The sequence below is a fragment of the Eptesicus fuscus genome, chromosome 13, assembly GCF_027574615.1.
Source record: "Eptesicus fuscus isolate TK198812 chromosome 13, DD_ASM_mEF_20220401, whole genome shotgun sequence".
In the NCBI taxonomy this organism is placed as follows: domain Eukaryota; kingdom Metazoa; phylum Chordata; class Mammalia; order Chiroptera; family Vespertilionidae; genus Eptesicus; species Eptesicus fuscus.
In genome coordinates this window covers 64,204,520-64,218,009 of record NC_072485.1, presented here as the reverse complement: position 1 = coordinate 64,218,009, position 13,490 = coordinate 64,204,520, and the positions used below count along the sequence as shown (strand labels likewise).

Here is a 13,490-nt window from a genome sequence, read left to right as displayed (position 1 = left end):
AAGTTACCTAATTTATATATACCTCTAAGCAATCTCCAAATCTTACTAATCTCCAATGATTTAAAACTTAAGTCTATTTTATCGTAACTTTAAAAGCCTTACTCTCTGGTCCCACTTCAACTTTCTCTTTAATATGGTTTGTGCTTGACTACTTCACATCAACACCTTGGCTTGAAATGTTATGCTCTCTCTTCTGTACTTACTTGAATTCCTCCTTTCTTTAATGCCTATCATAAATCCCACCTCATTCTTTAAGATTTTCTAGCCAAGATTGCTCCTCTCTAGAGATGGTTACTTTTTCAAACCAAACACACACACACACACACACACACACACACACACGCGCGCGCGCGCGCACACACACATATACACACACACACACACACAACTTACACTATATATAAGTTTCTAAATGCAAATATTTTACATTCATAATACATTTTTTTTCTAAGATTCAAAGTCTCCTAAAGATCAGTATATTGTCTGAATCATCAGTGCATTCATGGACAAAATACTCAATAATATTTGCAGATTGATGAGTGGGCAGTGGGGAGTTTAATGAAGTTAGTATCTGATGAGAGAATAGGACATATCTAAGGAAGAATTCAAAATGAAAGATGAGTAAATTAATGAAGATATTAGCTAAAATGAAATAAGTGGGCATGGAGAGAAATGGTCATATCTAAAACACGGAGAGAAAAACTAATCAGTCTTCTTATTAACAAGTTGAATAAAAGGATACATTTAGACAAGCAATTGGTTAAGAGTTTGATTCTAAGATCAAAGGAGAACACCTGGGAATGTTGAAAGAAATGACAGGGAGTCAGAATATGCATTAATGGGAAGGAGTCCAGTTAGGCCTAAATTAAGCTTCATTTTAGATGGTCATTTTTAGGAGACCAAAAGAAATGCAACTAGAGAGGGTCTGACAGCACCCACTACAGAGCACTGGTAAAAAGGAAATGTGGTGATGGAGATTACTGTCATTATAAGAGAGCTCATTATTTGATTAACACTCAAAGAGAATTATTTTGAGATAAAAGCGAAGCCAAGTTAACCTTCATATTCCTATAACCAGGGGGAAAGTGGAAGGAAGAAAATATCTAGGGTGGAAGATATAAGAATTGTTCAGAAAAGTGCATTGTGAAATAGTAGATAGCGGATAGCCTAAAGTGGAGAGCAATTAGACAAAGAAGGATAAAGGTAACTGATCAGAAATAGTATCTGCAAGTTTGGCAAGAGAAAAGTCTGCAGAGATAAATCAACTCCAGGTAAGGCAGGGAGAGGGGGCAGAAAAAACACCAGTGGTGAATAAATGCAAAGTTGCAGAGAAATTCAAAACAGGGTATGGTGAAGAGGAAATGAATAAAACATTTGCAGAGGCATTTAAAGGGAATTGGGGTATATGTGGTGTGAGAAATAATAGAGTGGATTGTGAATACAAAGTAGTGAAGAAAAATTAGCAAAATAATGTTATTTCCATTGATGTTTTTATTATTAAGAGAAGGAAAAAGGAATTCAAATCTTTAGTCTAAGTAGAAGCATCCTATGGAGGTACTGAAAAATCAGTATGGGGGTATTAGTCACAATTCATTAATAAAATAAGTAATTACATTTTATGTGTTTAGGATACCAAAATTAAAAAGGGACAATTAGAAGTGAATTTCCCAGACTATGAAAGTGACCACATAACCACACAATGAGCGATTGACTTGGTATGACTAATTTTAGGACCTCAGATTTTCTATTTCCATTTTCCCGTAATTTTTCCCCCTCAAAATTTGACAGCAGAATGAAAATATACCCTTTCACTGTGTAGTTTGCTAAGCTGTTTCTTCATAGGTATTGATCACATCACTTCCATGGCATATGTATTCATATCAAAATACTAAGCCTGATCTACCAGGACCTCTTGAAATGGATCCAGTCTATCGTTACACTTGTATAAGATTTTACAATGCTCTTTCTCCCACTCGATTAATATTTTAACCACATTGTTGACTGTATATTTTCTATGTACACAACATATATTTTGTCTCAAGACCATTCTGATAGTTGTCCTGTCCCTTCCTGTCTTTTATCACAGGCCCACTTCAAGTACACACTGAGTATACAACTGCCATGTCCTCTATCCTTTCATTGTTCCAAATTATCTTTTTAAATATTTCAATGTAAAGGTCACCTTCTGTGTGAAGATTGTCTACTGCACACCTATTCATACAGCCTTGATTTCTTGCTTCATGACCATCTTACCCCACAATGCAGTGTGTTGTCATTTATTATTTGTATACTTGTGATCTCCTTGATGTATCAATTAACAGTATTTCTACAATAAATTGGAATCATTTAACTTGATTTCTTGTCTCTCTGTGTATGTACTGTATATGAGGGTGAGGGGCTGATTAAGAATAATAGAACTGAAACATCAATTCAGTAATACCAAATACCAAGAACAGTCTGTAGAGTATTTATTTTTATCAATGCTTCATCAAATGGGACAATCTATTAATAAACTCAGTTTGGAACAAAAGACCTCACCTGATCTTTCTGTTTCCATGTCCTGTGCTTGTGGGAATCAAAATTACTAAGTTTGTGTCTGGGATAGCAACAGCAATCAGAGCACTTTGATATACCATCTAGCAAGACAACTGGGACAATAACATTTGTTCTGAACTGCCCTGATAAAAGCCAATTAAAGAACTGTTTCTGAAAATTATCTTAGAAGTAAAATTTCCCAAATAATTCCCATTCTATGAAGTATGGCTCTACCTACAAAAATTACCTGCGTTGGTGCTCCCATGACGTATTGGCAAATGTTTGCAATGGATTCCGTTACTTCCTTCCACAAAAGCATTGGAATGCTTGTGGTACACAGAGGCCAAAGAACCAATATGGCAGATGAGCTCATCCAGCAGAGTCAGCCCAGTAAGATCTGTCTCCTCAGAGACTAGTCGCTTCTCAGGCAAAACTACTTCTTTGGCTGTGACATGGTCCATTGAGAGAAACTGCCAATAAATACGGCCCCTATTTCGAAGGTCAGGATTATTAGAATCCTGTATTGCCGAACTCAAGACCTGGTGTACCACCTCCTGTGTTTCTGACGGTTTCTTGAGAAACAGCTTCACTATGGCAGTGAGCAGAGTGAGCTGCCCCTGGGTGCTCTCATCATGGACACCTTCCAGGAAGCTCTCTAGCAACTTATCAACATTGTCAATTCCTCCAGCATATTCTCCCACAATCCAAATCATCTGGCTTGAGCATCTGGCTCATCCAGAGAATCTAAGTTCTCATATAGAGTGGCCATGATGCTTTAACACTTGTTGGAGTACTTGTGGAGATGTCCCTGATGACAACAGTCACCTCTTGGACCACATAATTTACTTTAGTCTGGATGAGATCAAGCAGTGTGCTTACATGACATTCTGTAGATTGCTCCACTTTGATGGTGAAACTGGACACTAAACGTGTCCAAAGCTGCCTGACACTACTGAGTCAAAAGGTTGAATCATCTACGAGTCTTTATTTCATATTGGTGGCAATATGGAGTGAGCAGCAGACTTCATGCCCTGGAAAAATCCTGCTCCCCCTTCTTCTGCCAGCTGGCTGACTATATAGGGGTGAGAGAAAATAACTACATGCAGCTGGGAGTATAACAAGGGAAGGGGAGTGTAGGATCTGCAGTCTGGCCTCCAGGAACTCAAAGTCTGATAACAAGGTGGCTAATCTTCTATGATGTTAAAAACAGCTTAGCCTGTTCCTGGAACCGGAGAATAGTTGTTGTTCCTGAGGCAAACTCCCAGATGGGGTCAGGGTCCAGGCACAGCAACCAAGTCAAAGCATCTCCTGCCTTTATCTGCTTTTAAAATATATTTCTTTTCTGAGTAATGGACCCATCTGGCTTCAAGGTTGCCTTATCTTTTACAGCCCTGTTTTTCTTCTTGCAATATATCCTCCATTTTCCCAGGGTCTATAAGAAAACCTCTTATTTATAGTTAGTAAGGTGAATAATCACTAAACAACTGTGGTCCTATTCCTATTACATGTCCTTCCCCTATCAATGGTACACTGTCCAATGGCCCAACAGTCAGCATCCACCTCTGTGACACATTCCTTCAGCTCTGCCAGAACCTGAGCAATATTGGCTTAGGATGCCAAATGGATCTGATGTCCAACTTCCCTAGTTTAACACAGATGGAATCATCCTTCACAAAGAAGACTGTGATTTCCTGATTTAAGATTTCAGGCCTTTTCTGAACAATTAGGTTGATGTTTCTCAGGGCAACATACTACACCTCTAGCTTCCCAGACAGCAGAGTGACAGGGGAGGGCCAACTTCTTCAGCAGCATATTGTAGTAGTCAGATTCCTTGGGTAACAACTCTAGAAGTTTTTCTTTTTAAAATATATTTTATTGATTTTATTTACAGAGAGGAAGGGAGAGGGATAGAGAGTTAGAAACATCGATCTGCTGCCTCCTACACACCCCCTACTGGGGATGTGCCCACAACCAAGGTACATGCCCTTGACTGGAATTGAACCTGGGACCCTTCAGTCCGCAGGCTGATGCTCTATCCACTGAGCCAAACCAGTTAGGCAACAGTCTAGAAGTTTCTCTAGGACTCTTAGTGCTGAAAGCACCACTGCTGTGTTGGATGAGATAGCTGGGGAGTTACTTATTCACAGATGCTCTGAGCCTCCTGATCATCTTTAGGGCTGTAATTGGGCAGGAAGTCCAGGATAAAAATCTGGCCCTATTCAGTGCATTAATTCAGGGATGTCAGCAGCTTATTAACGTTCTGTGGGTTCAGATCCAGAAAGTTGCTGTTTAGGTGAGAGTCACTGATTTCAGATAACACTGCTACAGCATTAGCCACCACCATTGGATTTGAATCTGCTATGAGATCCCACAGAGAATTCAGAAATCTCTGATCTTCCACCATTTGGGCATTGATATCATAGAATTTTGCCATGTAGACTGCTGCTGTTTTCCAAACATGGGGGTCTTCATCTTTCAAGCACTTGGGGAGGGGCTCACGGAGATATTCTGTCATCTTGTCTACCTGGATGCACTCCATGGTACTGACTGCCAAGGCCAAAATCCGAGGATTGGGATAATCACAGTCCTTAGCAAAGCTGTTGACAGCCATGTTGGCCATGTCTGGCTGATTGTTGGCATGGTTCATCCAGTAGAGATACACAAGCTTCTTTAGTTCCAGGTCCTCAGTCTGCACACAGTTCGCTATATCTGGAAAGAGAGAACTAACATCCTCCCCCACAGTCATAGCAGCAATCACTTTCTTCCCAGGCCCCTTCCTCTTTTCATTACTGAGTTTAGCCTTTAATTCAAAGATTTCTCCTTTTTTATTGGTTGTGAAGTACTTGGAATCCATCATGGTGTTGGCTCTTTAATGTGCACTGGAGGCAGGGGCTGGGATCAGCATTTCTTTTAAAAAATGCTTTGGCTAGATGCACTCATTCCATATGATCTTTAAATTAATGTCAAGTTCAACAATGGGTTTTTTTTGAAATACATTTTAGAATAACTGACATCCAGAAATATGTCAGTACAGTCAAGTCTCCTTTTATATTCTGTAATAAAAAATGCTCATCTTTCCTCATATAAGTTCTTCACACTTCAACTTAAGTGAATTGCTGATTATTTTACCCATCTGGAGCTTGACTTCTTTATTTTCCACAAAGATCCCAACCCTTCCTCTCTGCCCCCATAGGCCCACTCAAGTGTCTTTCTGGAACCACTCCTGCTAGATCAAAAGAAAATGAAGACATGGTGGAAATTTTTTACAATAGCCATTAATTCTTTATGTCTTAGATAATGCTGAATATTCCATCTGATTTCTTAAAGTTGCATGTACACACGTGCACACACACATGTGCACGCACACACACATGCACGCATACACATGAGTGTACCAGTAGAACACTACACATAAATCAAAGAAGTTCCATTCATTTTTACAACTACCATGGATTTGTGTACTTTTTACAACTGCCCAGCAGATGGTAGCAAAGTGTCCTGAGGAAGGGTAGAGGGCATTGTAAAGGTTAGTGGTTAAGCTGTCCATATGGAGGTAATAGGACTTAAGTAGGCAGGAGACTTCTCAGTTTCATCTGAGACCCAAAGAGAATAGATAACACAAGTCCGGAGGGAGGGGGAGGAAAAGACAGTGGGAGGAATCTGGGCCAGGAACAGGCCATTTTTATTTTTATTTATTTATTATTTATTTATTTATTTATTTATTTATTTATAAATATATTATATTGATTTTTTATAGACAGGAAGGGAGAGCGATAGAGAGTTAGAAATATTGATGAGAGAGAAACATTAATCAGCTACCTCCTACACACTCCCTACTGGGGATGTGTCCACAACCAAGGTACATGCTCTTGACCGGAATTGAACCTGGGACCTTTCAGTCCGCAGGCTGACGCTCTAGCCACCGAGCCAAACCAGTTAGGGCCAGGCCATTTTTAGATTGGAGAATTTTATTATCAATATTGTTTAGAATTGCTTTACACTTAGGTGATAAAGACAGATGGCAGTTTTGGTGTTGCTTTAAAATTTTCTACAGACAATGCTCCCCCTTGTTGCCTGCACCTGGAGGGACCACTCCTATCACCCTCTTCTTGATTTGCCTGGTAGATGACCATTGCTTCCAATTTACAAAATGAAATGCCATTTACCCAAGAACAAATTACAAAAGAACCCCAAATGGTTTTCTCAACCAGCCTTTGAAGAAAAGAAATTTAAAGATTTAGATGGGACTAAGAGAATTTTATTAGAAACGGAAGATTGCTTGAAAACTTTGTTGGAGAATTTCATTATTATGCTAGGTGAAATAAGCCAATTGGAGAAAGACAAATATCACATGATCTCACTTATTTGACAAATCTAATGAACAAAGTGAATTGACCAAAAAAATAAGACCCGAAGCAGGGAGTCATGGAACAGGCTGACATACTTCAATGTGGGGTTGGGGGGATGAGAAGAGATAAATCAAAGAACTTATATATTTATATGCATAGCCCATGGACACCAGCAATAGGGTGGTGAAGACCTGGGTGAGTGGGTAGGGGCTGGGAAAGGCGGGGGAGGGGCGGGGGGAGAGAATGGGAGACATCTGTAATCAACAATAAAATAAATAAATAAATAAAAAGAAAATTAACTTCCGTGTGAGAGTAGGAGGAAGGGGGCCTTTCCCTCCCTTCTTTAAGCTCAGAGAGACAGGATTCAATGGGACCATGTGGGGATCTTATTTTAAATAGATTCTCACACTTCGGGGAAGGCAGTAGATTTGAGTATAACATACTTGGAGGAATCCGAAAAGGCTAAGACTGGGGGCTTTGGACACTGATGGCCAGTGTATTTATTTATTGCTGAGTAATGTATTACCACAACCTTAGAGGTTTAAAACAACACACCTTTATTATTTTAGTATCTATGGGTCAGCACTCTGGGCATGGCTTGATTGCACTGTTGGCTTCAGGATCACACAATGCTGAAATCAAAGTGTTGGCAGGGTTTTGGTGTCAACTGAGGCTTGACTAAGGAAAGAGTCACTTTCAAGCTTCCACTGTTGTTATCATAATCCAATTCTTAGTAGTTGTAAGAATTGAATTATGATACAACAGGCCCCATTTTCTCACTGGTGTTTATTGGAGGTCTTTGTAGGCTGTTGGCTAGAGGCCACTCTCGATTCCTAAATGCTGTTCACAGTTCCTTGCCACATAGAGGCCCCTAAATAGCTGTGTGCTTCCTCAAAGCTAGCAAGAAAGAGAAAGAGACAGATGCTACAACCTTCTACACTGCAACTATTTAACCACATACACATAGTCAAATATAGCCTGGCGCCTTTGCCTTATTCTACTGATTTAAAGCAAGCCACTGGTCTTGCCTATACCCAAGGGAGGCAATCACAAAAGACATGAGTTCTAGGAGGCAGGAATCCTGAGAGCCTGCCTAGAGTCTGTTTGCTACAACTATACAGGAAGAATAGGTGGTATTGGGATGGCCTGTCCTACATGTAAGCATGTGAAAGAAGCTACAGCTGGGTGGTCTTAGAGCTCGCTCCAAAAGGATATCAGGAAGAAACAAGGAGACCTTGAAGCTGGAGACATTCTCAGGACACTCAGGGATGGGGCAAAGGAGGAACATGAGCAACCAGCTGAGTAAGTGCATTAGAATTTTGAGGGAATCACAGCCAATGAATCCCATGATGCAACCACAGGACATCCAACCCCTGACATCAAGTTGGGAAAGTACCAATGAAGGAAGACATTTTCTGCTCCTCAGCTCTTCTCATTCCTACCCTTAGCTCAGCTAGAATCAGAAATCTCTCTTAGCAAGCTAGCAAAGGACAGATAAAAAATAAAAAAGAGAGAACATTTCTTTCTTCTTCCCTTTTTAGACAGGTGTTCTGTCTAAAGCAGACCCAAAATGAGGAAAAGAAAATGTGTTCACTGTCATTGACAACTGAGTTTTGATTCTTGAGTAAGATTGTGCATTTTAGTTACTGAAGGGACTGGAGAACTCTTCACTTGCTGTCAGTAATTCATCTTAGATTTTAAATAAGAAGCTGAGGGGAACTAGGCACACTGAGAATATTTGGAAAGGACAGTTGTGGGGAAAGAGTAATGCTGTTTCTTGTGAACACTGTGAGGCACAAAGATTTTGAAAATCTGAATAGGAGAAAAGGGCTATATTAGTTTTGTGTTCTCCATGTTGCATATATTCATGCTTTAGGAATTGAACTATTAAATTCCTTGACACCATATGATTTCCTTAAAGAAGACTTTGTTATTCGCCAATGATACATCTGATAAGGAGTTAATATCCAACATTTAAAAAGTACTCATATAACTCAACAAAACAAACAAATAGTCCAATTAAAAAATGGATGGAGGACCTGAATATATACTTCTCCAAAGAGAACATACAGATGGACAATAGACTTATGAAAAGATGCTCAACATCACTAATCATCAGAGAAATGCAAATTAAAAACACAATGAGATATCACTTCATACTTGTTGGAATGACTATTATCAGTAAATCAACTGATAACAAGTGCTAGCAAGTATGTGGAGAAAAGGGAACACTGTTGGTGGGAGTGCTGATTGGCGCAGCCATTATGGAAGACAGTATGAAAGTTCCTCAAAAAATTAAAACTAGAACTGCCTTACACCCCAGCGATTCCACTTCTGGGTATACATCCAAAGAAACCCCAAACACTAATTAGAAAAGACACATGCACCCCTATTTTCACTGCAGCATTTTTTACAATAGCCAAGATATGCAAGCAATTTGCATTTCTCTAAGGAAATATCAGAGAGCAAATTCACTAAGCACTTGCTGAGGGGGAAAGTGTGGGGTTTTCCAGCTGGTAAGAAGGAAGCTTTCTGCTGGTTATGGAAATACTAGACTGAAAACTAGCACTCTGGGTGGGAAAAATGAATTGTTTAAAATAAGTCCTGTCGTTCAAAGTTTATAATCATTCTCCAGCTTTAGTGGATTAAATTAGTTGTAATGAGACACAAACTCAGCTTTGATTTATTTCCTAGAAACAATTATCTTTTGCGCTCAAAATTAATTGCTGGCCAAAATTATAGAAAAACATTGATGAACAATTTTTTAAAATGCCATTGAAATTTGATATAATATAGGGGCTGTGTGTGGAGGTTTAAAGATGAAATATAAAATTCTTCCAAATAATGTATTTTAATAATATCTGCAAACTGATAGTAAAATGGTTCTATATCCACTCTCACTGTCTGATTTAAGAAAATACTTAGGAAGACATCTTATCAAGTCTTAAACATGCCATTTCATAATTTTTCAAATATTTGCAGCTAGATCTTTAAATGAGCTCATAACTAGTTACTTGAAGTATGCAAATAAATTATCATTCTTTTGACTATGGGAAGAGGAAAGGAAGCTGATGGTGAATCATCCAGCTTGCTATTTATTGTACAGCTCCCATGAGGATGAAAACCCAGCTCACCAAGAAATTATCTTGCAAAATTCAACACTAATTGTAAACAGATAATTTACCTCTCTCTATCTGGCCTCTCTGTCTTTCACCAAAATGATGGTGAGTTTATTCATCAATAGTACAGTGCACAGCTAAGCGACTATATTTTCCAGTCTTCCTAGTGGATAGAAATGGCAGTGTGACATGGCTCTGGCCAATGAGTCCTAAGAGGAATTTTGCTGGGAGATTCTTGGGAATGTGTCCATTTCTTATTTAAGGTATCACTCCTCCTTTTCATATCTTTCTTCTTCCTATGGGAAGGTGAAAGGAAGCTGATGGTGAAACATCCAGCTTGCTATTGTACAGCTCCCAGGAGGATGAAAGCCCACTATGAATAGTTGAGCAGAAAGATAGAGGAGCTCAAAACACTGAGGATATCGTGAATCTTCTTCATTAGCTCTAGACAGCCTCCCCTGACATCTTGGATAACCTTACTTTCCTAAGCTTTGGTGTTCAGGAATCTGTGGCATAGAACTAAATGCAATCTCTGATTGATAGACTAACATAGGCATCTCTAGAAAGAATAAACATAGTTCTTGCAAATGAGAAAATAAACCTGAAGATATCCTAACAGAGCAAGGTTCAAAATATAATAATTACCTTATATACCTTATATACCTCTTCTGACACTTTGGGACATGCCATTATTTAATACTAGAGGCCCAGTGCACAGATTTGTGCACATTGAAAGAAAATTAATTAGAAGAAATATTTTAGAGGCTGGGGAGGGACCGCGGGAGGTTGGCTCCAAGGTCAGTTCAGTCCCAATCGATTGGCTGGACCCCAGCAGCAAGTCAACCTATCGGTTGGACTGTCTGCCCCCTGGTGGTCAGTGTGTGTTATAGCGACCAGTCGAAACAGTTGGACACTTAGCATATTAGATTTATATATGCTAGAGGCCTGGCGTACGAAATTCATACATGGGGGGTCTCCTCAGCCCAGCCCCACGCAGCCTGCTGTTCGGTCGTTACTATGATGGAGTCCTGGACAATTTGCATATTCCTCTATTATTAGTATAGATTATAGTTGTATTGGCCTTAGAGAGTCTCTGGTTTTGTTCATCCCTAGCATTAAACAGGTTGGGAAATGGGGCTGCCCTGAGTTATGATTCAGACTCAGAGCTCCTAACTCCAAGGCCAGTATTGTTTCTTTTGTGGTGTGTTGCCTACAGGGACTCATATAACCTGTTCTCTTCCATTGATTATTAATGCTCTACAGAACTATTATTACCTTAGGGAAACAAGATTAGTTAATGAGGGAGTAAATGCTGTTATTATACCAGCCTATTATTACACCAATTATCACTAGCCTATTATTACACCAATTTGGATTTTCAGGGTCTCAAATACTTTTACCTATAACTCATCAAAATATCTCAAGGTGACTCTGGACATAAGTAGATCATGGATGTGGGCCATTAATTATCTTCAAATGCAATTGTTGAGGAGACCACAGATTTAGCTAGCAAATTGCCTGTGCTAGGACCAGGGGCACCTCAATTTGTTTCCGTGAAAGTTTCATGTATGAAAAACACATTGAGCTTGGAGTATGAAAAACAGGATTCAATTCCTAGCTTATACAATTACAGCTGTGTGAATAATCATGTGGAAATTTTGGCAGCAGAATTATTTGTGTTGTAATTTTTAGTGAGGGGATTGTTTGTATGTATATCTGTGTCTGCATTTTTTATGTATTTTGGTTCTCCTGGTTTCTGTGTGGCTTCTCATGTCTATGGCAGTGACATCAGCCCAGGTAGATTTCTTAGCCATCAACTGCCTCCCATTTGTTCACTGTACACATAGGAAAATATAGAATAAGCAGATGTGTGACTTTATCAGATGTGCGTGTTTCCAGAACTTCCGTTCATAATGACACACGAAGGGAGAAGCCACTTCATGTCAACAGAATGATCTATTGCCTCCCGTGAAGATATGTGGGTAAGAGATGCTCTCCAGTGCTGTAGATAGTGAGCAGAGCTGTGAAGAATTAAAACCTATAATTTATTAATGTCTTTCTAATGTATTAATGTCTTTCTACTTAGTGGTATAAGAATGATCTAACCTGCTCTAATATCCCTTACATAGAAACAAAATTCTGGCCCACTTAGCTGTTGATACTCTTGCTTTTAAATATAAATAGTACAACACAATGCAACTGGATTTTATATTTGTGAATTTAAGGCATTTGAAAACTATGTAGGGGGCGGGGAACAAATACTATTACTGTATTTGAATTTGAAAAAAAAAAAGGGTAAGGCAAAATCTAGGTGGCCTAATTTCAAGGCCAGTATTATTTCTTATGGTCAACCAATAAGTTACAAAAAGAGCGACACATTAAAACTTAACGTAAAAAATAAAAATAAAAGAATGATTCCTGGTGGAATAAACAATGTTAAGAAACAAAAAAAGGCATTTTTACCTACTTATAGAGAGAAATTAACTTCATTATAAATTCTCTCAAATTTAATGAAGCCCTATTGATTTCTAAAAGTTTGTAAAAATTTAGAATAATAGATACAGGGGACTCTCAGAGGAAAAAGGAAAAAACAAAGTGTACTAAAAGGAACAATGTCGTTTCAGTTAAGGGAAGTGGACAATGACCTGGCGAAGATAAGAAACAGATGTACATTGTTATCAGGCCCGTTTTAAGAAGTCCTTTTGTATGAAGCTACTTTTTAACAGACATTAACAACAGAAATTTATAACAGTGTTAACAGTATTTGGTTTAGAAAAAAAATGTGCAAGATTTATTTGACTCTCCTAATTATGGCAAATTCTTGGAACAGATAGCTTAGTCAAATTCAATTGCAAAGACAGTTGTCTGCCTTCTCCCCAAATTTATCACGGAATAAAGAATCATAGGGGCCTGTCAATGTTTTTGTGTTTGGGAAATTCAATATTATATTACAAAGGTTTGGAAAGCAAATTAGTTGAGGCTTCCTAAAATGCCTTACATGTCTTCTAAATCAGGTAAGTGGTCACCACTCACACTAAACATTTGATGCCATGTAAATGTAAGCATTGGATTGTAATAACTAACACCTTAATAAAAATGAACTCACATCCACATAATATGTAGTACCTGTTATGTGAATAGTGGACTAATATCAGAGTGTGCCAATATTAAACAGAAGGAATTAATGAAAAATCTTTGTTAACATGAGCATTTTTAATTATTTAAAATTTATAGATAGAATGATAAAAATTCCCTACACTTCCATTTTTGTGCTTATATTCAACAATTTTGTTCCTCATAGAATTCAAATTAGAGGGCGAAATCAATAGAAAAAAAATTGTCAGATGTCTGATAAAATGTCTCTTATATTTAAAAAAGTAAAAAGCAATATTTTAAGTAATATTGTCATCTAAAAACATTAAATATTACTGTATTTCAATATGTTTACTATGTTAAAATTAATTTTTTTTTTAAGAAGATTGAGACT

At 38.3% G+C, this 13,490-nt stretch overlaps 1 pseudogene; it reads right to left on the bottom strand.

Moving 5' to 3' along the window:
* Positions 1-1,546: 1,546 nt before the first annotated feature.
* On the bottom strand, positions 1,547-5,392 carry LOC103292765 (AP-2 complex subunit beta-like; annotated as a pseudogene).
* Positions 5,393-13,490: the final 8,098 nt, after the last annotated feature.